Source organism: Perca fluviatilis, chromosome 22 (genome assembly GCF_010015445.1).
Source record: "Perca fluviatilis chromosome 22, GENO_Pfluv_1.0, whole genome shotgun sequence".
NCBI lineage: Eukaryota > Metazoa > Chordata > Actinopteri > Perciformes > Percidae > Perca > Perca fluviatilis.
In genome coordinates, this window is record NC_053133.1 from 26,913,908 (window position 1) to 26,939,382 (window position 25,475).

The 25,475-nt window shown below is 40.8% G+C and overlaps 1 long non-coding RNA gene across 1 annotated transcript; it reads right to left on the bottom strand.

Moving 5' to 3' along the window:
* Positions 1-6,298: 6,298 nt before the first annotated feature.
* Positions 6,299-15,114, bottom strand: LOC120552561. The gene is made up of 4 exons (XR_005638030.1): positions 15,083-15,114; positions 10,115-10,210; positions 7,621-7,689; positions 6,299-6,779 (listed from the first exon to the last, which is right to left on the bottom strand). It is a non-coding gene; the product is annotated as an uncharacterized LOC120552561 (long non-coding RNA).
* Between the last annotated feature and the right edge of the window lie 10,361 nt (positions 15,115-25,475).

The window sequence follows — 25,475 nt, forward strand, 5'->3', positions numbered from 1 at the left end:
AAAAAGAGAAAAAAAATTGATTCCCCCCCCTCCAACACCCTGCTTTTTTTAAACTTAATTTCCAAAAATAGTTTACAGATATTCAGTCATTGCAATAAGTAATCAAATAAGATACAAAAATATGTACAAATAATATAATATTAAAGTAAAAATAAAAGTAATAGTCTAAACAGAGGGAAATAAAAGATACAAAAGAGACAGACTTTCTAAAATCGTTAATAATATAGACAGCAGGAGCACTTAGACATCAGATATTAAGAAAGCTTTCTTATTGGATACCAACTTAAGAGACTCAGAGTACAACATGTCAAATTCAACCTCCAACACCCTGCTTTTCGATGATGTTCACGTCGTGTAATTACGTCACTTCATAACGTTCCCATGGCAACAGGGGAAAATGGCTGCTCTTGTGTGAAGAAAACGCAAAAAAATTTCAACTTCCTGCTAAGATATATGTGACTTTTTTGCAACGAAAATGCGGGGATTATGAAATCATGCAAGCCCCGCATATTTTGCGCGAAAATCTGCAATTTATGTGCCGAAAGTGCGGCATATTTGAAATAAATGCATGAATATGCAGACTTTGGCTGATTATGCGTTGAATTATGCGATCGCATAATCGCGTTTTTCTGGAGGGACTGATTATCAGTGGGTCCTCATCCTCAAAACAGAGAGGTCTTTGTTGGATATGCGCCAATACTATTGGTCAAACTATTGTTCCCACCCCCATCTATGTGACACAAATTATAGATATATACGGTCTTCAAACAAAGAAAGACAGAGTGACCATTTTGAGAAGTGGGAAACTGCTGTCCTCTCCGAGCTCCTGCAGAAGCTTGTGAATCGATGCTGAATTCTTTGATGTAAATAAACTTTTATAATCAAGAACAGTGTCTGCGGATTCCTCTTCATACAGCATCACAGCATCGCTGCTAAAGACGCCACATTTCTGGCGATAACGAGATGACTGGGAGCACCTGGCCAGTCCTCCCAGCCTGTCCCGAGACCAGGACCAGCATTCCCTTGACCGAGCGCCACTCGGTGATTTCATTCTGTTTAGTTTCCTTTGTCAGCTACTCACAACGTGCACCACACGTTGTTCACTGCATCCGCACGCTCTCGTACACCACTGATGCTGAGAACCAGCCGGTCGTAACAGTATGACAGAGAATAACATGCATATCTCTGCTCCCCACACACACACACACACACACACACACACACACACACACACACACACACACACACACACACACACACTGGGTGGGAATTTCCCCTCCGGATCAATACAATCTTATCTCAAGCAATTATAATCAATATAATACATTAGGGGATTAAGATGCTGTATCATAGATTAGAATCTGTTATTCAATTCAACAGGAGTTATCTCAAGACACTTTACAGATACAGTAATTGTATAATTTACAAAGACCCTGACAATCCCCCCCTTGTCTCGGTCTCAACCCCTCCAAGTCTCGGTCTTGACTCGGTCTCCATGCAATCTGGTGTTGATGAAGAATTGGTCTCAGTTTAGGTGGTCTTGACTACAACACTGACTACGTTTACATGCAGCCAATAACCCGTTCAAAACCGGAATATTAGCAATAATCCGGTCGCGCACGGCCATGTAAACACCGGCAAAAACCCGAATATGCTCATATTCCGGTTTTTTAAAACCCGAAAATGATTCCCCGGGTTACCCCTTTTCTAACCCGAACTTTTGGTCATGTAAACTTGTATCGGCATATCCCCATCACAAGGAACATTGATTTGTGTTCTGCGCATGTTCTATTCGCAAGGAATCTTGGTCTTTTGAGTAGAGGAACTTCTTGTATGCGCCAGAAAACATAGTTATAATAATAATGATATACTATAATAATATAGTTATTTAAATGTCAATGCAGAAAACCTGCGCGCAGTATACCGGAAGTAAACAGGAAGTAGAGGTAAACATGGCGAGACGCAGCACAGCACCACACTTTTGGAGCGAGGAGGAAACCAATTTCTTTATTAGTGTGGTGAAAACCCTGAATATAATGTCTTTTGTTGTCGGCAGAAAGTACCGAGATAGTGAGATTTATAAGAAGGTGACCGAGAAGTTATTGCGTCTTAAGGTTGTTCGTAGGCTACGTCCAGACGCTAACCGTGCATCGCCGTTTACTTCGGGATATCGCCAATTGATTACAAATGCCACGTATACAAGAGTAACTCTCATAACACCCGTAAATCAGATAACTCGAGACGCTAACCCGAAAATTGACTTTGACTAACCTGTAAACGAGTAGTCAATGTCTCAGTCATATTTTAGGGTGTGAACTGCTTTTATTGACGCCAGTACAAACCTTCTCAGCAATGAAACAAAGTGACCATTCAAATTCTGATTTAAAAAAACTTTAATGCCTCACAGCCGAGGACAGACACTTACAAACGGAGCCACGTTGTGATGCACAAATACAGTTTCAATCCCACTGGGACTATCCCAGTAAAACATTCGTATACAAAGTGTGTAAATGTTGCTACCTCGTTGTATTTACTCTACATTATAAAGCTTATTCAGGACGGATTCTTGTTTTTAGCAACATTTCGGTAAATATTGGAATATTTCCAGGACTATTTCCATGACAGGAAAACCATCATAGGATATTTCCAGGTAGTTCAGGGTTTTCAGGATGCATGTAACACGAATATACGGAAGCCCCGGGGGGCAAGAAGTGAGAAAGAAAAGCATTCTGGTGATCCATTTTACTCTCTGGTGTTTATGACTTAAAAACTGGTGCAAAAAAAGAGATTCTGGCAGGATAATCTTTATAAGTTCCTTTTTTATTATACAGGCAAAATGTAGCCTATATATATATATATATATATATATATATATATATATATATATATATATATATATATATATATATATATATGTTTTTTTGTCAAGTGTTTGTTGTTGTAATACTCATTTCGGCCACAAGATTTCAAACAAACACAGGACTTTCACCCAGGAGAGCGGGGGTTGGAGTCCCATTTGAAAATGAAAGTAAGTCGGCGAGTTTTTACGTTTTTCTTTCTTATTACTTATTGCCTCTCTGGGCTTCCGTACTTTCGTGTACGCATAATTCCTTCACTAAATCCTTCAAGACAGATTCTCAAATATTCACCATGGTTCCTAAAACAAGACCAAACAACTGTCAGATCTGAGGCCTGTACTGCCAAGCAAGATTTGGCGTTAACGAGGTCACTTCTCGGGAGCAGGTTATGTTGGAGATTAGAGATCAACCGGTGTAAGGGAGAGAGAGGGAGAGAGAGAGAGAGAGAGAGAGAGAGAGGAGAGAGAGAGAGAGAGAGAGAGAGGGGGAGGGAGAGGGAGGGAGAAGAGGGAGGGAGAGAGAGGGAGAAGAGAGAGGGAGAGAGAGGGAGAGAGAGAGAGAGAGAGAGGAGAGAGAGGTGCGCTCAGAAAAGTTAAAACATTTAGAGACCAACAACATCTTTATGAAAGACATAGATTTTCAGCGGAGAGAATTACATATCGGCTATTTGGCGGCTTCTTGAGCCGTGTGTCTCCGATGCGATCATCGGTTTGAATCATATTTTTATATTTTTTTATTTGCGCTCACGATTGCTTACCACTGTCAGGATTGCAACTGAAATAAAAGGCTAAAGCAACGACAGTTTATGGAAAGGACAAGTGTAATTATGGTCAGATCTTAGTCCTGACTGATGGGGAAGTGATCTTGATAAGAGTTGTGATTTACGCTGTAGTATCTGGACTTCTAACAGACTTTTTATAAACTTTGTCTTAAGTTTTTGGTAACAAAGAAATTCATATGAACTATCTATGTGCATGACGATCCGGATGAACCTTACACTACTTTTCAGAGGACACCTCTCTGGAAACATCTGGAAAGTGTTATCAATGGGGCCCCCAAGATGTTGAAAAGAAGGCCAGTTGGCTTGTAGCCGTTGGTCAATTATTGATCCCACCCTAAGTTATGAAGAATAGATATATCATGTGTTAACAGCAGAACCTCAGAGTGACTTTTGAGAATCTGGGAAACTGGTCGCTCTCCAGGCTCTTCAGAGCTTGTAAATTTATGCTGAATTCCTGGTTGTAAATAAACCTTTATAATCAAGAAACAGTGTCGGCAGATTCCTCTCCACACAACATTACAGCATCGCTACCACATACACTACAACGCATTTACAGCGTCGTTTTTTTGCCAGCTTTCCTTCCTGTTTTAGGAAGCAGCGACTGTATTGCATTTTGCCTGTAAAACCGTGTCTGTGTAGTTTGCTCTTCTTTAGGGCTGTCCAACGATAAATCTTTTTTAATCGCGATTAATCGCTGAATTTCTATAGTTAATCGCGATTAATCGCATATTTTATCACATGACTAAAATTCTATTATTTTGCATTTCAGAACTGTTTTTAAGTACATATTGACAATGGAAAGCGATTCTTAACCAGGGTATCTTGATTGGGAATCAAATGAATGCAAAGAAAGTTACTTTATGAACTTGACTTTAAGATTTGTATTTGGATATTATTTATTTACTGTAAACAAAAGAAAAATGTGTGAATCTGTCATTATTGCATATAGCTGTAGTAATTTTTTGGGGATTTGGTTTCATCCACAGATCGGCAAGTAGCACTCGTAGCAGTCTGAGCCGACTGAAGTCTAAAATAAATTAATAAATGCCGGCATGCGATTAAAAAATGAATGCGTTATGCTCCGCCCTTAATCGCATCGCGATTAACGCGTTAATGCTGACAGCCCTACTATTCTTATATAAAATATGCAGCTCTGGTAGATGTTTGTGATTGGTCATAAAGTGCAAACACTGCCTCTTTTATGCTGCATTGGGAAACCGTGATGGTTGATTGAACTAGTTGTTAACCACCGTTGTGACCCAGCTTATGCGTGAACGCAGTTGTTAGGTTAGGTGAAGCCTGGTAACTGAAAGAGATCACGGGCATGTTGATCTTGATTCGTAGTGCAGGCCTCAGAGCTCGACTCATAAACACAAATGGTATGAACATACAGCTATATAACATGTCACAGTATGAGAAATTAGAAAACAACGTGAGAATACAGAGGAAAAAAAACGACAAAACCCAGATGCTATTTTTCCCTTTTGTTGTGTTAAACATATGATCTAAACTTTATCTAACAATATATTAAAAGAGAATCTGTTTGGTGTTCAGAATTAAACGGAAAGATTTCAGTTTTCAACGTTAAAAAAATGAGAATGTGACGACTGAGGCTGAATAATGCCGTATATAAAATATATAATATAGAAACCGATAAGTAATGTTGCAGATGTGTATAATGATGGTGATATCTCCAACTATCTAGGGAGGTCCCGGGTCTGCATGTATTGACAAAAATTGACATCGGCAAAACAGAAAAATGTCGGGGGAAAAAGATGACAAAAATGTCGACAAAGTGAAGAAGTAAGCACCAAAAAAAGTGGCAAATATTTAGGGAAAAAAGCGCCACAATCATTCGAAAAACGGCCAACAACAATCGTCTAAAACGTTAAAAAAATGCGACAAAAACAGATTTCGCACAGGGCACCACATTGGTTCGGGCCAGCTCTGTTTTTAGCGTCATAGCAACACTCGCAAAGAGATTATATTGAAATAAAACGTGCAGAAATTCAGACACGGTTACAATCTAAGTGCAAAAGCTCAGTTTGGATTTCCATCTCCAGCTGTAGGTCTGAACAAACGTACCTGTGATCCAAAATTGGGGGGAAATTAACTACATCTGCAATCAAGATTACAGGTTTCTCTGACGTTAGCATGTAGCTACATGTGGTGTGTATGTAATGTAAGCACTGCAGTAGTGTGCTTCTCCTGAATCTGCACGTCACCACATAAGCGACAAAAATATCTTAAAAAGTGCCAAAAACGTCAGATAAAAACGGCAAAAACATTGAAATACGAGGCAAAAATTTCAGAGAAAAAAATGCCAAAAACGTCAGAAATGCCGACAAAAACCTCGGAAAAAGCTAAAAAACGTCAGAAAAAGTGACTACAACCTCAGAAAACGAGGCAAAAACCTTGAAAAAAGCAACAAAAACTTCGGAAAAAGCTAAAAAAACGTCAGAAAAAGCGACTACAACCTCAGAAAACGAGGCAAAAACCTTGAAAAAAGCTAAAAAAACTTCGAAAAAAGCAAAAAACGTCAGAAAAAGCAACTATAACCTCAGAAAATGAGGCAAAAACCTTGAAAAAAGCTGCAAAACCTTCGGAAAAAGCAAAAAAACGTCAGAAAAAGCAACTACAACCTCAGAAAATGAGGCAAAAACCTTGAAAAAAGCGACAAAAACTTCGGAAAAAGCGACAAAAACTTCGGAAAAAGCAAAAAACGTCAGAAAAAACGACTATAACCTCAGAAAACGGGGCGAAAACAGCGACAAAAACTTTAGAAAAGGCGACAAAAACGGCAAGTGTCAAAAATGTCGGAAACACCAAAATCCGTAGAATAAAAACGTTGAAAAAAGCGTCAAAGATCTTCGCGGCTTTGCTCTGTTTTTTAGCGTCATAGCAACACTCGCAAAAGATTAAATTGAAATAAAACGTGCAGAAATTCAGACACGATTACAATCAAAGTGCAAAAGCTCAGTTTGGATTTCCATCTCCAGCTGGAGGTCTGAACGAACGTAGCGCTCTTCTCGCTCCACAACGTCATCCACGAGCAGCATGAGCAGAAGGAAAGAATCTCAGCGGGTTTCCCATCGATGGGCCGCTCTTCATGGATTCATTCCTCTTGGCAGCAACATAACCTTTGGGATATATTGAGAATCATAGAGTTTATTGACATGCTTTTATTTTGTCAAAAAAAGGTCAAATATCGTTGACTGTATTACTGCATGTCTTGTACAGTCTTCTCACTTACAGCTCGGTCGACATAAAGCCCCGAATAAGTAACTTATCCATCAAAGAAAAACGAGACAAAAACATTGGTAAAGGCGCCACAAAATGTCGTAAAAAGTGGCAAAAACGTCACAAAAAAAAAAGCCAAAACACGTCAGCAAAAGGGACTCAAATGTGACTTACAAGTTTGCTAAACCCACCAGACTCCATTTAAAAAAACAATGCTTTTAGCGTGTATAGAGCCAAGATGTTTTCACATGTAAATCAGTAAACTGTGTGTTTATTTCAACCAAAACTAGAGTTGTGATGGTTGGAGAAGAGGAAAGTGGCAAAAACGTCACAAAAAAAAAGCCAAAACACGTCAGCAAAAGGGACTCAAACTTGACTTACAGTTTGGTCGACATAAAGCACTAAAAAAGTTCCTCAGCCATCAAAGAGTTTAGCAAAGCAATCAAACCGATGATTAAATTTTTAAAAGCAGGCTACCACACAGCCGACTGACAGCCTGAATGTGAAAATGCTTCTGGGGGATATTTCGGAGTCGGCGCATCTGCCAAACCCTGCTCTGAGTGTTACGTAATTGCAGTTTGAAAAGCAGTTTTCCGATTTCTTGTGAAACTAAATAGATATGCGGGCCGGATCAAAACTTGTGAGGGGCCGGATTTGGCCCGCAGGCCTCGAGTTTGACACGTTTGATTTAAAAGAACAGCCCGGTCTGGTGTAACGTGAAGAAAAGAGACGTGGACTTACTGTAGAGTTCAGCCTGGAGTCTAGAAATCTGGACGGTTGGGAAAACTGCTCGTCCTCTTGCATACCAGTCTGAGATAGATAGATAGATAGATAGATAGATAGATAGATAGATAGATAGATAGATAGATAGATAGATAGATAGATGGATAAATGGATAGATGGATAGATGGATAGATAGATAGATGGATAAATGGATAGATGGATGGATAGATGGATAAATAGATAGATAGATAGATAGATAGATAGATAGATAGATAGATAGATAGATAGATGGATGGATGGATAGATGGATGGATAGATGGATAAATAGATAGATAGATAGATAGATAGATAGATAGATAGATAGATGGATAAATGGATAGATGGATAGATAGATAGATGGATAGATAGATAGATGGATAGATAGATAGATGGATAGATAGATGGATAGATGGATAGATGGATAGATGGATAGATAGATAGATAGATAGATTGATAAATAGAATAGATAGATAGATAGATAGATAGATAGATAGATAGATGGATAGATGGATAGATGGATAGATAGATAGATAGATAGATAGATAAATAGATAGATAGATAGATAGATAGATATGAGTGCATGAAGTTAGTTGTGTGGATTGTTGATACGTTAGATTGTTACATGTTGCGTGCCAGTTAACCAATTCACAGAAGTAATGTTTTAACAAGATTAGGGCTTCAGTTTGGGGTACGTGTCCCCCTAGGGGTACTCTGGAGGACTGCAGGGGGTACGTGTCCCCCTAGGGGTTCTCTGGAGGACTGCAGGGTGTACGTGTCCCCCTAGGGGTTCTCTGGAGGACTGCAGGGGGTACGTGTCCCCCTAGGGGTACTCTGGAGGACTGCAGGGGGTACGTGTCCCCCTAGGGGTTCTCTGGAGGACTGCAGGGTGTACGTGTCCCCCTAGGGGTGCTCTGGAGGACTGCAGGGGGTACGTGTCCCCCTAGGGGTACTCTGGAGGACTGCAGGGGGTACGTGTCCCCCTAGGGGTGCTCTGGAGGACTGCAGGGGGTACGTGTCCCCCTAGGCGTACTCTGGAGGACTGCAGGGGGTACATGTCCCCCTAGGGGTGCTCTGGAGGACTGCAGGGGGTACGTGTCCCCCTAGGGGTACTCTGGAGGACTGCAGGGGGTACATGTCCCCCTAGGCGTACTCTGGAGGACTGCAGGGGGTACATGTCCCCCTAGGGGTGCTCTGGAGGACTGCAGGTGGTACGTGACGTTTTTAGCTAAATGTTTTTCAGTTCCGAGGCTGTAGTTACTTCTACGGTCTTGTTTTTCTCCAAGTTTGTCGCTTTTTTCAAAGTTTTTGTCGCCGTTTTTGAAGTTTGTCACCTTTTTTTGAAGGTTTTGTCGTTTGTTTTGACCTACTCTTGCCTTTCTTCCTTCCTTCTTTCTACTGTGTCTTTTCTAAGTTTTTATCACTATTTTTGACCTATTCTTGCCTTATTTCCTTCTTTCTACCGTCTTTTTCAAAGTTTTTGTCGCTGTTTTTGAAGTTTGTCACCTTTTTTTTGAAGGTTTTGTCGTTTGTTTGACCCATTCTTGCCTTTCTTCCTTCCTTCTTTCTACTGTGTTTTTTCCCCCAAAGTTTTTATTACTATTTTGGACCTATTCTTGCCTTACTCCCTTCTTTCTACCGTCTTTTTAAAAAGTTTTTGTCTCCTTTTTTTGTCAGGGAGGGTTGGTGAATGGCGGACCCAAAATGCAGAGACGGAAGCAGAGGATCGATTGAAGATTTAATAAACAATTAAAATATACAAAACCAAAGGAGTCCAGGCAAAAAGGGAATCCAAAATAACACAGGAAAACCAGAAACCAGAAAAGAGTTTTTTTTTGTGGGAAAAAATCCTTGATTATGCACCACGTTTTCTTAAAAAGTGCGATGGAAAGAGAAAAAAAAAGTGATTTATGGATGCGATCGCATAATCACAAACTGTCTGGAGACGAAACACAACAACGACCTGACAAAGAACAAAGGGGAAACACAGAGACTAAATACAGAGGGTGACGAGGTAACAAGAGGCAGGTGACACAAGTGCTGGGAAACAGGTGAGAAACATCAGGCAATCACGAAAGTGGGAAAACCCAAAAAACTGGAAGTAAAACAAGACAAGACAAGACCGAAAACCAGACGGCCAAAATAAAACAGGAAACCGAGCAAAATACAAGACAGACCACCACAAAATACCCATAACCCATAACATTTTCCATCATCATCTAAATGTTTTCCAGGTCCAAGGCTGTAGTTTAGTAAATCTGTCGCTGACATAACTGTATTCTTCCTCTTTATAGAGACTTTTTTTTTTTTCTACCAAGAATTATTCACGCTGGTTAGGGGGGTACATTAAAAAACACTGTTCAAAGGGGGGAACATTATTGAAAACAGCTTGAGAACCATTGGTTTAGATCACCAGTTTGAATCACCTGAACCCCCACCCACCCCTATGTCTACGGGCCTGGTACATAAAACTTACTTCTCCCCTGAAGGCTCCAGGTCCAAGTCGAAATCGATCAGCTTTTGATTGTGTTTCATCAGCAGATAAACGGCAGTAGAAAACGGTTTCTCCTCACTGAAAACAGAGAAAGAAAGTCAGGGAACTGACTCAGAAATGTCAGCTCAGAAGCAATAACATCAATATAACAGTTTTCTAACTTTAAAGGAGCAGGCACACTGCAAAAAAAACTGCTAAATCTTACCAAGTATATTCATCACAGGGATTTATTTTTAGATGATGCATCTTAAATATCTTGTTAAGTGAAAGAGTCGGGGTCAGCCCTATGTTCCCACATTTCTAAGAATTTCTTTTCACTTAAAATCTTTAAAAGTTGTATTTCAGTTAGCCTAATAGCTGGTTTGATTTGCATTGAGAGATGATCTTATGGAAAGTACCCCATGCCAATCTCTAGGTATGGTGAAGGGTATGTGATGATGTGGGGGGTATGGTGAAGGGTATGTGATGATGTGGGGGTATGGTGAAGGGTATGTGATGATGTGGGGGGTATGGTGAAGGTTGTTGATGTGGGTGGGGGTATGTGATGATGTGGGGGTATGGAAGGGTATGTGTGATGTGGGGGTATGGTGAAGGGTATGTTGATGTGGGGGTATGGTGAAGGGTATGTGATGATGTGGGGGTATGGTGAAGGGTATGTGATGGTGTGGGGGTATGGTGAAGGGTATGTGATGGTGTGGGGTATGGTGAAGGGGTATGTGATGATGTGGGGGGTATGGTGAAAGGGTATGTTGATGATGTGGGGGTATGGTGAAGGGTATGTGATGATGATGTGGGGTATGGTGAAGGGTATGGATGATGGTGTGGGGTTTGGTGAAGGGTATGTGATGATGTGGGGGTATGGTGAAGGGTATGTGATGGTGTGGGGGGTATGGTGAAGGGTATGTGATGATGTGGGGGGTATGGTGAAGGGTATGTGTGTGTGGGGTGTGGTGGGTATGTGGGTAGAGGGGTAGGGGTGTGATGATGTGGGGGAGTATGGTGAAGGGTATGTGATGATGGGGGTATGGTTGAAGGGTATGTGATGATGTGGGGGTATGGTGAAGGGTATGTGATGATGTGGGGGTATAGGTGAAGGGTATGTGATGATGTAGGGGGTATGGTGAAGGGTATGTGATGATGTGGGGGTATGGTGAAGGCTATGTGATGATGTGGGGGTATGGTGAAAGGGTATGTGATGGTAGGGGGTATGGTGAAAGGGTATGTGATGATGTGGGGGGTATGGTGAAGGGTATGTGATGATGTGGGGGTATGGTGAAGGGTATGTGATGATGTGGGGGTATGGTGAAGGGTATGTGATGATGTGGGGGTATGGTGAAAGGGTATGTGATGATGTAGGGGGTATGGTGAAGGGTATGTGATGATGTGGGGGTATGGTGAAGGGTATGTGATGATGTGGGGGTATGGTGAAGGGGTATGTGATGATGTGGGGGTATATTGAAGGGTATGTGTGATGTGGGGGTATGTTGAAGGTGTTATGTGGGGGTATATTGAAGGGTATGTGATGATGGGGGGTATGGTGAAGGGTATGTGATGATGTGGGGGTATGGTGAAGGGTATGTGATGATGTGGGGGGGTATGGTGAAGGGTATGTGATGATGATGTGGGGGTATGGTGAAGGGTATGTTATGATGTGGGGGGTATGGTGAAGGGTATGTGATGATGTGGGGGGTATGGTGAAGGGTATGTGATGATGTGGGGGTATGGTGAAGGGTATGTGATGATGTGGGGGGGCTATTTTAATTCCAAAGGCCAAGGAGACTTTACCAGGATGCATAGTATCCTGGATCCATGAAATAACTGCCCTTTCAAAATAAAGGTCTACCTGCCTCTATGGGAATTTAACATAGGGGTGGACTGACTTATGCCCCCTGTATTTTAATGAAAAACATTTATTTATTTATGATACATTATTCATTCACAAAGAATATCGGTGTCCTTAAAGGTTGGATTTTTCCTAATTTTTTCTATGTTTGTAATTAAGTGTTTGTCTTTCGATGTCCCTTTTTAGCCTAAATCACTGATTTGTAAGTGTGTTTTATTTTTATTTTATCACCCTGTGGCTAATGCGCTATGTACGGCACTTTGGTCAGCGCGAGCTGTTTTTAAATGTGCTATAGAAATAAACTTTACTTAATTACTTAATTACTTACTCTGCTTACCAGAGAATATCCAGTCTACAGTGTCATTTTTTTTAATTGAGACATTAAGATAAATTTCCAAAATATGATTTTTTTTCAACTTTTTTTTATTTTATAAAAGATGGATCATCTTGTCTGAAGATCAGATCTCATTTTAAGGAACGCTACCAAGCAAGTAACACCTGGTACTCATTGTTACTGAAGTGGCCTTTATCCCAGCGCAGCTCTGCTCCTTATCTGTTATAACATGAGACTCTAAAACTAGAAAAGAGAAAGTTTGAAACCCACCCAGGCTCAGTTACAGCCTGTAGCTTAGTCTGTTGTTAAGTGAGTTCTACATGTTGAAATGTACATTGTAAATGTTGTATTTGACATGTTTTATGATTGCATTCTTTGTCACTTTGTACGAAGCCGCTGCACAACCCTTTCCCTCGAGATGAATGTACTTCTCTGTTATTTTATGGTATCGTATGGTGCTCTACACCAGTGGTGGAAGAAGTATTCAGATAATTTACTTAAGTAAAAGGACTAATACCACACTGTACAAATACTCTGTTACAAGTAAAAGTCTTGCATTGAAACTGTTGCTTAAGTAAAAGTATGTAAGTATCATCAGGGAAATGTACTTAAAGTATTAAAAGTAAAAGTACTCAATGCAGAATCGTCCTCACATTTTAGAATCTAAAAGTAACTAGTAACTAAGTGACTAAAGTAACTAGTAACTAAAGCTGGAACAGATGAATGTAGCGGAGTAACTAAAGTAACTAGTAACTAAAGCTGTACCAGATGAATGTAGCGGAGTAACTAAAGTAACTAGTAACTAAAGCTGGAACAGATGAATGTAGCGGAGTAACTAAAGTAACTAGTAACTAAAGCTGGAACAGATGAATGTAGCGGAGTAACTAAAGTAACTAGTAACTAAAGCTGGAACAGATGAATGTAGCGGAGTAACTAAAGTAACTAGTAACTAAAGCTGGAACAGATGAATGTAGCGGAGTAACTAAAGTAACTAGTAACTAAAGCTGGAACAGATGAATGTAGCGGAGTAACTAAAGTAACTAGTAACTAAAGCTGGAACAGATGAATGTAGAGGAGTAACTAAAGTAACTAGTAACTAAAGCTGGAACAGATGAATGTAGTGGAGTAACTAAAGTAACTAGTAACTAAAGCTGGAACAGATGAATGTAGCGGAGTAACTAAAGTAACTAGTAACTAAAGCTGGAACAGATGAATGTAGAGGAGTAACTAAAGTAACTAGTAACTAAAGCTGGAACAGATGAATGTAGTGGAGTAACTAAAGTAACTAGTAACTAAAGCTGGAACAGATGAATGTAGTGGAGTAAAAAGTACAATATTTCTAGTAGTAGAAAGTGGTATGAAAAGAAGAGACTCAAGTATAGCACAAGTACCTCAAATTTGTACTTAAGTACAGTACTTGAGTAAATGTACTTAGTTACATTACACCACTGCTCTACACATTACATACTTATCATTCCAATACGCATCTTGCACACTACTCTGCACTATTACTTTATGCACCTTACATCCCACTCCATGTGTACTTGTCTTATTTCTATATTATGTTGACATGTGCCTATATCTATATTGTTGTCTCTATTGTACAGTATGTGTCTATATTACTATTTGTCTATGTTTACATGTCTTTACAGAAAAACATTGGTCTGTACTCAGAACTTTGGCCAATCATTTCTAAAAAATAAAGTCCGGGACATTTTATCTCCTCTTGGCAGGATGTCGTCACGTAAACACTCATTAACCTGAAGAGAAGTGAGCTCAACACGTCAAGCATTCAGGGTGTTTTGTGTGTATGTGTGTGTGTGTGTGTGTGTGTGTGTGTGTGTGTGTGTGTGTGTGTGTGTGTGTGTGTTCATATTTTAAAATGATGCAATCAGGTAAAAAAGTGGAAGCTGCTTCTTCAGCACATTTGGACAACATGACAAATCTGAGGCTTTTATTTTCTTAACCCTTTGGTTGTCCCTTATCTCAGTGTTTCAGTCGCTTTTTTTTAATAAGTTTTTTATTTTTATGTTTTTGTGGGTTTTTTTCCAACGTTGTGGTCGCTTTTTCTGACGTTTTTGTCACTTTTTCAATGTTTTGGGTGCTTTTTCCAACGTTTTTGAGGCTTTTCTTTTTTTTTTTTTTTCTTTTTTTTTTTTTTTTTCTCGCTTCTGGCTTGACATCCCATACTTTCTGATGTAATTTTCTTTTTTTTAAGGGTTGGGTTAGGTCTAACCAATGTTTTTTTTTAGGGTTAGGTCCAACCCTAACCCTAACCCTTTAAAAAACCCATTTACATGTCTATTTGCTGAATGTATAGAGAGTTAACACCTGCTGAAGTCAAATGCTAACCCTAACCCTTAAAAAAAAGGAAATTACATCAGAAAGTATGGGACGTCGGAATAAGCGCCGGAAATGTATAAAAAAAAAAAAGAAAAGCCTCAAAAACGCCGGAAAAAGCACCCAAAACATTGAAAAAGTGACAAAAACGTCAGAAAAAGCGACCACAACGTTGGAAAAAACCCCACAAAAACATAAAATAAAAAACTTTTGATTGAACATTGAACATTGAGATAAGGGACAACCAAAGGGTTAAGAAAATAAAAGCCTCAGATTTGTCATGTTGTCTAAATGTGCTGAAGAAGCAGCTTCCACTTTTTACCTGATTGCATCATTTTAAAATATTGGCCAATAAAGCAGATTGTGATTCTGATAGAACTGATTGTGATTGTGCGTTCGCTGAGCCTCGTGTCGTGTGTGTGAAGTCTCTCACTCTGCAGCCGGGAGTCGGAGGCTGGCCGGGGAGCTCCCCCGGGGGCGGCCCCGCCGCCCCCCCCCCCCCCCCCCCCCCCCCCCCCCCCCCCCCCCCCCCCCACCCCCCACCCCCCCCCCCACCCCAAAAAAAAACACAAAAACCACAAAAACAAAAAAAAAAAAGACACACACCCACCAGAGGCGGGAAGAAGAAGAAAAGGCGAAAAACAAAATATATTTTTTTTTTTTATTCCCCCCCAAGAGAAGACCCCCCCCCCTCCCCCACCAAAAAAAAAAAAAAAGAGCGGCTGTCTCAGCAGAGCGACAGCAGCAACTCTTGCAGCAAAATGTAGCCCCGGTGCAGGGTTCAAAACACAACTTTATCGTTATCTGTAGGGCACACGTGTCAAACTCGAGGCACGAGGGCCAAATCAGGCCACTCGCAGATTTTGATCCGGCCCGCATATCAATAGATACGTTTTTGTCACCATTTCTGAAGTTGGTGGCAGGTTGTTTTGATGTTTCTGACCCCTTTTCTGACATTCCTGGTGCTTTTTTTTTCAACATTTCTGACTCTTTCTATCATGTTTTAGCCACTTTTTTCAAAGTTTCTGTCGCTTTTTTAGACAGTTCTGTCGCTTTTTCAAGTGTTTTTGTTGCCTTTTTTGGCACTTTTTTCAAAGGGTTTGTCGCTTTTTTTTCTATGATGGCTAAGGAACTTTTTGGCTGGCTTTATGAGGCTCAAACTGTAAGTGAGAAAGCTATATGAGACATGCTATAGTACAATAGGGCTGGGAAAAATCAGATATCACGATATTCTTGACCCAATATGTCTATATCGATATTGTGGCGATATTCTAGGGTTGACAATTGGGGCTTTCACAAAATATCTTCACACTTAGATTTTAGATAAATAATAATAAATAATCATCAGTAATGTGGACATAATGTCTAAGTGGGGTAAAGGCAAATAATAGGACAGCTAGAACAGTCTGGTAAGTTCAGAAAATCACTTTACTGTAATGTAGCCTTTAAAATCAGTAAAAGACATTTATGTCATATCACGATATTACGATATCCAAAATCTAAGACGATAGCTAGTCTCTTATCACGATAGCGATATAATATCGATATATTGCCCAGCCCTAACATATTGAACTTTTTCTCTTAAATAAAAGCATGTCAGTAAACTAAACATGTGTGGCCCTTAGAGAAGTTGAGTTTGACACCGCTGGATTAGTTCATGTTAAATCAGTAGATGACCTACCAAATCAACCAACCACCTGCTTATGTTTACCAGCATTTGGCTGGCAGATGGTGCTGATTTTGAACCCTGCCTGGAAGTTATTCTGAGTTAGTTTCTCAAAATAACGAGAAGCTTTTCTCAATATTTTGTGATTTGTGCCTGCGTGGCGTGAGCGTGGCGTGAGCATGGCGTCTCAGCTGCGTGGCGTTTTCTATGCCTCTGCACACCAGAAACATGTGTACAGACGAGGCTGCTGCTGCTGCTGCTAGCCTTGTCTGTACACATGGATGTTTCCCATTTGATAAAATGAAATAATAGCGTGTTCTTCAACTTTTCTTCGTCAATATTTTTGTTTGTAGGATAAATTTTTTGCACATATTCAATATATATATATATATATATATATATATATGTACATATATATTTATATTTCCATTCACTTTCCTGAGATAACAAAGTTCTGTATTGACAGGTGCAATATCTGAAAATCGATAATTATTATTATTGTTTTTTAATTACATTTATATATCTGCATTTATGTCAAAACCTCGAGACTTTCAAACATCAACATGTCATTTATTAATATGTATTTGTGTCTAAATGACATATAAACATCTTTTATTATTCTATTTTGCCTGGAAACGCTTCCAACACGCTTGGAAGCGCTATTTCTAGCACGCACGCGTTTGCGCAGCGGCCATACATATCGTCTGGAAGATGCCCCTTTGATTTGAGATTCCCACTTCATATTTCTTCTTTTTACAGCCACTCAAACTTCATATTAAAGACGTTGAGGTTTCATTTCTCACAGACAGAATATGGATGTTTGTCCCATTTTTTAAGCTTTTTTCCCCAGGAGAAGAGGTCATTATAGTACCTGGTTCTCTTTGCCTCCAAACACAGACCAGTGATCCATGCAGTTTGTTAAAACAGCTTTTTCTTTGTAGGTTACGATGCATGGAAGTTGAGAGTAGTTGCATGTGTGTAGACTGATCCTTCTTTAAAAAACAGTCCATACAACACACACCCTGCACAGAAAAACATTGGTCTGTACTCAGAACTTTGGCCTTTCATTTCTAAAAATAAAGTCCGGGACATTTTATTTCCTCTTGGCAGGATGTCATAACGTAAACACTCATTAACCTGAAGAGAAGTGAGCTCAACACGTCAAGCATTCAGGGAGTTTTGTGTGTGTGTGTGTGTGTGTGTGTGTGTGTGTGTGTGTGTGTGTGTGTGTGTGTGTGTGTGTGTGTGTGTGTGTGTGTGTGTTTTGTTTATATTTGAACCCTCATTTTGTCCAGGGGTCAAATTTGACCCATTTTCAAAGTTTTTTTTATATTAGAAAATATGGGATGTTGAAATAAGTGCAGAAAATGGAGAAGAAAAAAAAATACCAGGAGAAAACGTCAAAAACTTCAGAAGAAGCGTCCTAAACATTAAAAAAAAAGTGACAAAACTTCAGACAAAATGTCAGATAAAGCGATATTGATTTCGAAATAAGTGACCAGGGACAACAAAAGTGTTTGTTTTCATGGTAGACGGGGAGACAACACAAGGGTTAAAAATGATGTAATCAGGTAAAAAAAGTGGAAGCTGCTTCTTCAGCACATTTGGACAACATGACAAATCTGAGGCTTTTATTTTCTTAAGGTCTTCACCTGGTTCAGCAGAGTTCAGCTGGCGGCTTTTAACGTGAATTGAAATGAATGTGAAAGGACTCTGACATTGTAGAAATATACATATATATATATATATATATATATATATATATATATATATATATATATATATATATAATAAACTATGAATGAACACGTATGGAATTATGTACTTAACAAAAAAGTGTGAAATAACTGAAAACATGTCTTATATTTTAGATTCTTCAAAGTAGCCACCCTTTGCTTTTTTTGATAACTCTGCAAACCCTTGGTGTTCTCTCAATGAGCTTCATGAGGTAGTCACCTGAAATGGTTTTACCTTCACAGGTGTGCTTTGTCAGGATTAATTAGTGGAATTATTTCCCTTATTAATAAAAAAGCAAAGGGTGGCTACTTTGAAGAATCTAAAATATAAGACATGTTTTCAGTTATTTCACACTTTTTTGTTAAGTACATAATTCCATATGTGTTCATTCATAGTTTTGATGCCTTCAGTGAGAATCTACAATGTAAATAGTCATGAAAATAAAAAGCAAACGCATTGAATGAGAAGGTGTGTCCAAACTTTTGGCCTGTACTGTATATATATATATATATATTAGAGACAGCCTACAACCCTGTGCCTCTTGTATTTGATTTATATTTGACCCCCAAACTCTTTCATTTAATTGCAGGGAACAAACATTTAGGGCCCTATTTTAACGATCTGAAACGCAAGTATCAAACGTGAAACGCAAGTAGCTTTGTGGGCGGATCTTGGGCGCTGTTGCTATGATACTGGCGGGATAAATGACTCTTGCGCCCGACGCAAATCTAAAATGGGTTGGTCTGAAGTAGCTAGGTGTGGTTTGGGCGTAACGTGAAAATAACCAATCAGAGCGTCATCTCACATTCCCTTTAAGAGCAGGCGCGCTTGTTCCATGCGCCAGGCAAATCCGCCGTCATAATAGTAATCCGCCATGGTTTGCTTGGCGCACGCCAGCGGGAGCTGTCCGGGATGCGGCAAAGTAATAAACGCCCGTCTTGGCCGGGTGGCGATGTTGCTGCGGCCTCTCGGGCGCATCTCCTCAAGTCTGGAGAGGATTGCTGCAGCCATGGAGCGTGGGCCTCCAAACGCACCACCTGCTCCTGCTGTGCCCCTTCCACCCACTCCATCTCCGTCCACCCGCTCCATCAGGAGCGCATCGCGCATTACTCCCGGACCAGATCCCGCCGTAGTTCAACATCACGTCTCCTTAAGTCCTCTAATATTTCCTCATTTATGTCATCAACACATCCATGATTCATGGAAATGTGTAAATCACAACAAGCCACAAAGAATGCTGCGACTGTTTGAGGTCTGTACTGTAAAGGTCCTCCTGATCTATCCAAACACCTGAAGCACATTTTCAGTAATATTTTCCTTTATAATTATGTATGGTTTGCAAAAATGGGAACTGCTGCGTCCATGTAGATGAGGGAAGCAAGGTGTATGCGCGTTGTGCACACACTACATTATGGCCAAGCATGCGCCCCTAAAATAGCATCTGAATAACGCGCCACTGACTTTAGACTAGCACCAATGACTTTGGACTAGCACCACTGACTTTAGACTAGCACCACTGACTTTAGACTAGCGCCACTGACTTTAGACTAGCACCACTGACTTTAGACTAGCACCACTGACTTTAGACCAGCACCACTGACTTTAGACTAGCACCACTGACTTTAGACTAGCACCACTGACTTTAGACTAGCACCACTGACTTTAGACTAGTGCCACTGACTTTAGACTAGCACCACTGACTTTAGACTAGTGCCACTGACTTTAGACTAGCACCAATGACTTTGGACTAGCACCACTGACTTTAGACTAGCGCCACTGACTTTAGACTAGCACCACTGACTTTAGACCAGCGCCACTGACTTTAGACTAGCACCTGCACCACTGACTTTAGACTAGCGCTACTGACTTTAGACAAGCACCACTGACTTTAGACTAGCGCCACTGACTTTAGACAAGCGCCACTGACTTTAGACTAGCGCCACTGACTTTAGACTAGCACCACTGACTTTAGACCAGGTTTTTCCTGGTCTGTGGCAGAATTGTTTTCTGAAACTGCAAAATAGCACCAGGGAACATTGGCGCTGGAACTCGCCTCCTCTTTTCGCTGAACCGCCCCCGGGAGCGCAAATACATTCCCTAATTTACCGACGTGCGTCTGTGGAGGGAAAAGTCCGCTGTGTGTCGGGTGCAAAATAGGAATGGTACATGCGTCGGTGTACAAAGGCAGTTGCGCTGGGTGCAAGATAGGGCCCTTAATGTTTAATTTTTAGGGTGGAATTACTTTAAAGTTTCCCTATCTCCCTCGCTAGCTCTAAACCCACCAGACTCCCTTTAAACAAACGATACTTTTAGCGTGTTTAGAGCCAACATATTGTCACATGTAAATCGGTAACACAGACATAAACACACACACACACAGACACACACACACACACACACACACACAGAGACACACACACAAACAGACACACACACGATCAGCACTCACCCTGTGCTGTAGTTTGGACTCTTCTCTTCTCCTCTGTCATCGCAGACTGAAATCAGAACGCTGTTTGTTCTCCGTTTGTTCTCTCCTCCGCTGGAACAAACCGGTTCTTTGCTAGGTGACATTTTGTTGACCGTACGCCAGATTAGATTAGTCTTGATGATGCCACACCTCCAACATCTGATCGGAGCTCAGCCAACTTTCCTAAGATTACACACAGAAATGCAGTGATGCAGTCAAAGATATTTTACTTTTTCAGTGGAACAAAAGTCAATGACCTTTACATGTCTGGCCCCTGATGTGTGGCCCTTCAGTGAAAATGAGTTTGACACCCCCGATCTAGGGAATCAATGCTAATTACAGTCCCTCCAGAAAAACGCGATTATTTATATATATTATATATATTTATATATATATTATATATATATTTCCGCGCAAAATATGCAGGGCTTGCATGATTTCATAATCCCTGCATTTTCGTTGCAAAAAAGTCCCATAACATATCTTAGCAGAAAGTTGAAAAATGTTTCGTTTACTTCACACAAGAGCAGCCATTTTCCCCTGTTGCCATAGGAACGTTATAAAGTGACACATGGGTACCGAGCTCGACCGTTCTCTGGGATGTTTTCATGCTAACCGAATGTGACCAGTTTTATCGCAAACCGCTAATTAGCTTATAACGCTAGTCGTCAGGGCACAAGGAAAGTGTTCTTTGTTAAGTCGTTCGACTGGTCGTGACTGTTTTCCCAAGATGGCGCCTGCCTGTATACGTTAACGGTACTGTCTTTCTAAACTCTCTTTTTAATAAACTGTCTGTACACTTACAAAGTTCTCAATGCTTCGGTTTACATGTAGGGACCTTCATTATGCTACCGTAGAAGTGTGGTGCTATGTTGAGCCTTGTTAGTGGTGTAGAAATAGAGATTTATTTTTACTTTACCCTCTGCCCCGACGACTAGCGTTCTAAGCTAATTAGCGGTTTGCGCTAAAACTGGTCACATTCGATTAGCATGAAAACAGATCCCAGAGAACGGTCGATTCGGTACACATTTGTTATTAACCCCTAGGGTCATTTTGTGCCGGATTTGCCCTTTAACTTTAAACAGGATTTCACTCTGCAATCTAACATAAACCAAACAATATACATAAAACTTTCCGACGTAACATTTAATGTGACCAAATACAACTGTTCTACAACGAACGAGTCCATTAGACTCACTTCACTCCTCTCTTTGTTCTGCCTGCTCTGTTTGGAGGGATAAAGAGGCCTGAAGGGCGGAGGTTTCATGGTGATCGACAGGCCATGAATGAGCCAGGTCAGGTGGGAACTTGATATTTAACAGTAGGACATTGCTACATACTTCCTCCCATATACAAACAATCCAAAAAAACAACAAAAAAACAGCAGCACCTACTGCATCATGTGTAAAATTCCTAAATCTTTTATCTGTGCAAGCTAAAACCACAATTCCTTTGTGACACTATTTTAAGATATGTAGGTGCAGCAGCAGCAGCAGCCAGGCTGATTTCGTCACCGCCAGTTACGCAAATTCATTAATGTGAAATCAGTGAGTGTGTCAGAAGTTACTGAATAACTTTACCTCAGATCTAATAACTGTAGTGGGTCCCCCAGTGGACTTCTTTAGCAAGTTTGGTCTCTAATTAGCCCTCTGAGGTCTAAGGGCATTTTTACACATCTTCTTAAATTCTCCTTTTAAGGATATTTGCATTAGTGTTAATTTTGTCATCTATTTTTAATTTAGTCTTAGTCTTGTGCCAGAATTTTTTGTTAGTCAAGTTTTATTCGACTAAAAGTCTTGTCATTTTAGTCAAGTTTTAGTCAAAAGAGAACTCAAGGTATCTTAGTTAAGTTTTAGTCGACTAAAAGTCTTGCCATTTTAGTCAAGTTTTAGTCAAAACATCTTTTTTTAAATAAATTATATAAAGTTATATACATTTTGAGCCTCTTCCTTATTTCACCAGTAAATTCCTGCTAAACGACAAAAACAACCACTGCATGGGAAAAGGATATTTTACAATAAAATAAATGCAGCACGAAACTGGCGAGGCGTATTTCAAGTGAACGCAACATATGTGTTGTTTTTCAGACAACGACAGCTACAGACTGTCGTACGTCTCGTGTTCGAATCCTCTCCAGTGAAATAGAGACAAACCTTTACACCGTTTAGCAGTCAGCATTTTAACCGTGTTTACTCCAACTGCTAGCTAACGGTAGGCTAACGTTACCTGCTGTCAGGTGTAGTGTTAACTTGCTAACGGTAGGCTAACGTTACCTGCTGTCAGGTGTAGTCAGGTGTAGTGTTAACTTGCCAACGGTAGGCTAACGTTACCTGCTGTCAGGTGTAGTGTTAACTTGCTAACGGTAGGCTAACGTTACCTGCGGTCAGGTGTAGTCAGGTGTAGTGTTAACTTGCCAACGGTAGGCTAACGTTACCTGCTGTCAGGTGTAGTGTTAACTAGCCAACGGTAGGCTAACGTTACCTGCTGTCAGGTGTAGTGTTAACTAGCTGATGGTAGGCTAACGTTACCTGCTGTCAGGTGTAGTGTTAACTAGCTGATGGTAGGCTAACGTTACCTGCTGTCAGGTGTAGTGTTAACTAGCTGATGGTAGGCTAACGATACCTGCTGTCAGGTGTAGTGTTAACTAGCTGATGGTAGGCTAACGTTACCTGCTGTCAGGTGTAGTGTTAATTAGCTGATGGTAGTGTTACGCCCCGTAGCTAGGGGTATCAAGGCATAACATAAAACCAGTTGGAATGTGGTAATAGAAAGGATATTTATTTTGGAATCAGGCAAATAACGACAAACAGTGCTCAACAAAGGGTAAGTGGGCAGATGGGTGCTGCGGAAATCAAAAACCGAATATAACAAAAGGAGATCTTCAAAAGGAAGACTATTTCTAAATCTAAAAGGAAACAAAAGACTAAACAATACACCTACTTAACTGAAGTACTTGGTAAAAACACAAAAACACAGGTCTCACAGCACCCCTGAACCTAATGAAACTAACACAACCAAAGTGACTAAGTGCATGAAGGGTATTAGTTTTTAATGCTTACTCCTAGGCCCACGTCCTCACACTCTCAAACAAAGTCTGGTCTGGCAGCTCTCCTCAGCTGCAAACGAATGGCCTCTTTAAGCTGGAGGCAGACACCTGACTCCTCCTGATTGGCCGGCCAGTGGGGAGCACGCCGCACCAATCAGCAGCTTCTTCCTCCAGGTACTAGGCGGGTCCTTCCTTGTCCATCCAATCGCCAGCGGTCGGGATGGCACAGCCCGCTTTGCATACTCCACTTCAGCAGACACAGGAGGGCGTTGACGACGGCCGTAACAGTAGGCTAACGTTACCTGCTGTCAGGTGTAGTGTTAACTAGCCAACGGTAGGCTAACGTTACCTGCTGTCAGGTGTAGTCAGGTGTAGTGTTAACTAGCTAACAGTAGGCTAACGTTACCTGCTGTCAGGTGTAGTCAGGTGTAGTGTTAACTAGCCAACGGTAGGCTAACGTTACCTGCTGTCAGGTGTAGTGTTAACTAGCTAACGGTAGGCTAACGTTACCTGCTGTCAGGTGTAGTCAGGTGTAGTGTTAACTAGCCAACGGTAGGCTAACGTTACCTGCTGTCAGGTGTAGTCAGGTGTAGTGTTAACTAGCCAACGGTAGGCTAACGTTACCTGCTGTCAGGTGTAGTGTTAACTAGCTAACGGTAGGCTAACGTTACCTGCTGTCAGGTGTAGTCAGGTGTAGTGTTAACTAGCCAACGGTAGGCTAACGTTACCTGCTGTCAGGTGTAGTCAGGTGTAGTGTTAACTAGCCAACGGTAGGCTAACGTTACCTGCTGTCAGGTGTAGTCAGGTGTAGTCAGGTGTAGTGTTAACTAGCTAATGGTAGGCTAACGTTACCTGCTGTCAGGTGTAGTGTTAACTAGCTGATGGTAGGCTAACGTTACCTGCTGTCGAGTGTAGTGTTAACTAGCTGATGGTAGGCTAACGTTACCTGCTGTCGAGTGTAGTGTTAACTAGCTGATGGTAGGCTAACGTTACCTGCTGTCAGGTGTAGTGTTAACTAGCTAACAGTAGGCTAACGTTACCTGCTGCTAAGTATAGTGTTAACTAGCATCCCGTGCAGCCATGTTTCGGTTGACTCTAACGTCCGTTTAGGAGCATCAGAGAGAAGCGCAGGCATTTAAGTGGCACCAAAACCTGCGTTGCTATTCGGTCCGGTAGATAACGGTCGTTAGGGTACCTGTCGGTGCAGCAGCAACGGGTCTCAGTAACAGCTGAATCTCATGATGGAAAAGTAGAGACGATTGTAGACGAAAATGAAGAGAGATTTTGTCTTAGTTTTTATTTTATGCAAAACATTTTAGTCTCGTCTTTTTTCGTCAACAATAATGCACGTTAATTTAGTCTTAGTCAGCGTTTTTGGACATCAGCGCAGTCTCGTCATCGTCTCGTCTTAGTCATGGAAAAAAAGGTCGTTGACGTACATATTTAGTCTCGTCTGACGAAATTAACACTAATTTGCATCAAAACTGATGATGCAAAAACCGTGTGCGCAACAGCTTCTCGCTCCCATCTCGTAAAATACGGACGCTTGGTCAGGTATCTTTGGCGTTGTTATTGACGCTAAAAGTCTCCTTTAGCGTCATATAACGCGCTTTATCTAAACAAACTCAGCTTCTCTGTATAGCCACGCCCAAAATTGTTCCAATATTTCTCAAATCTCGTGTGAAAACAGACGTACACTCAGTTGTTTTGGTGCTTGAAATGAGTTTTACGAACGTCTTGGGTTCACAAAAGTGGCGTGATATATGAACGAAATAGTAAATAAATGTCTAAAATGAAATTTTAGACATAACATCGCTTGGAATCGCCGGTGCATCTTTTGTCCTCAGAGGGTTAAAGGGTAACTAGCGTTTTATTCAACCTGGACCCTATGTTCCTATGTGTTTTTGTGT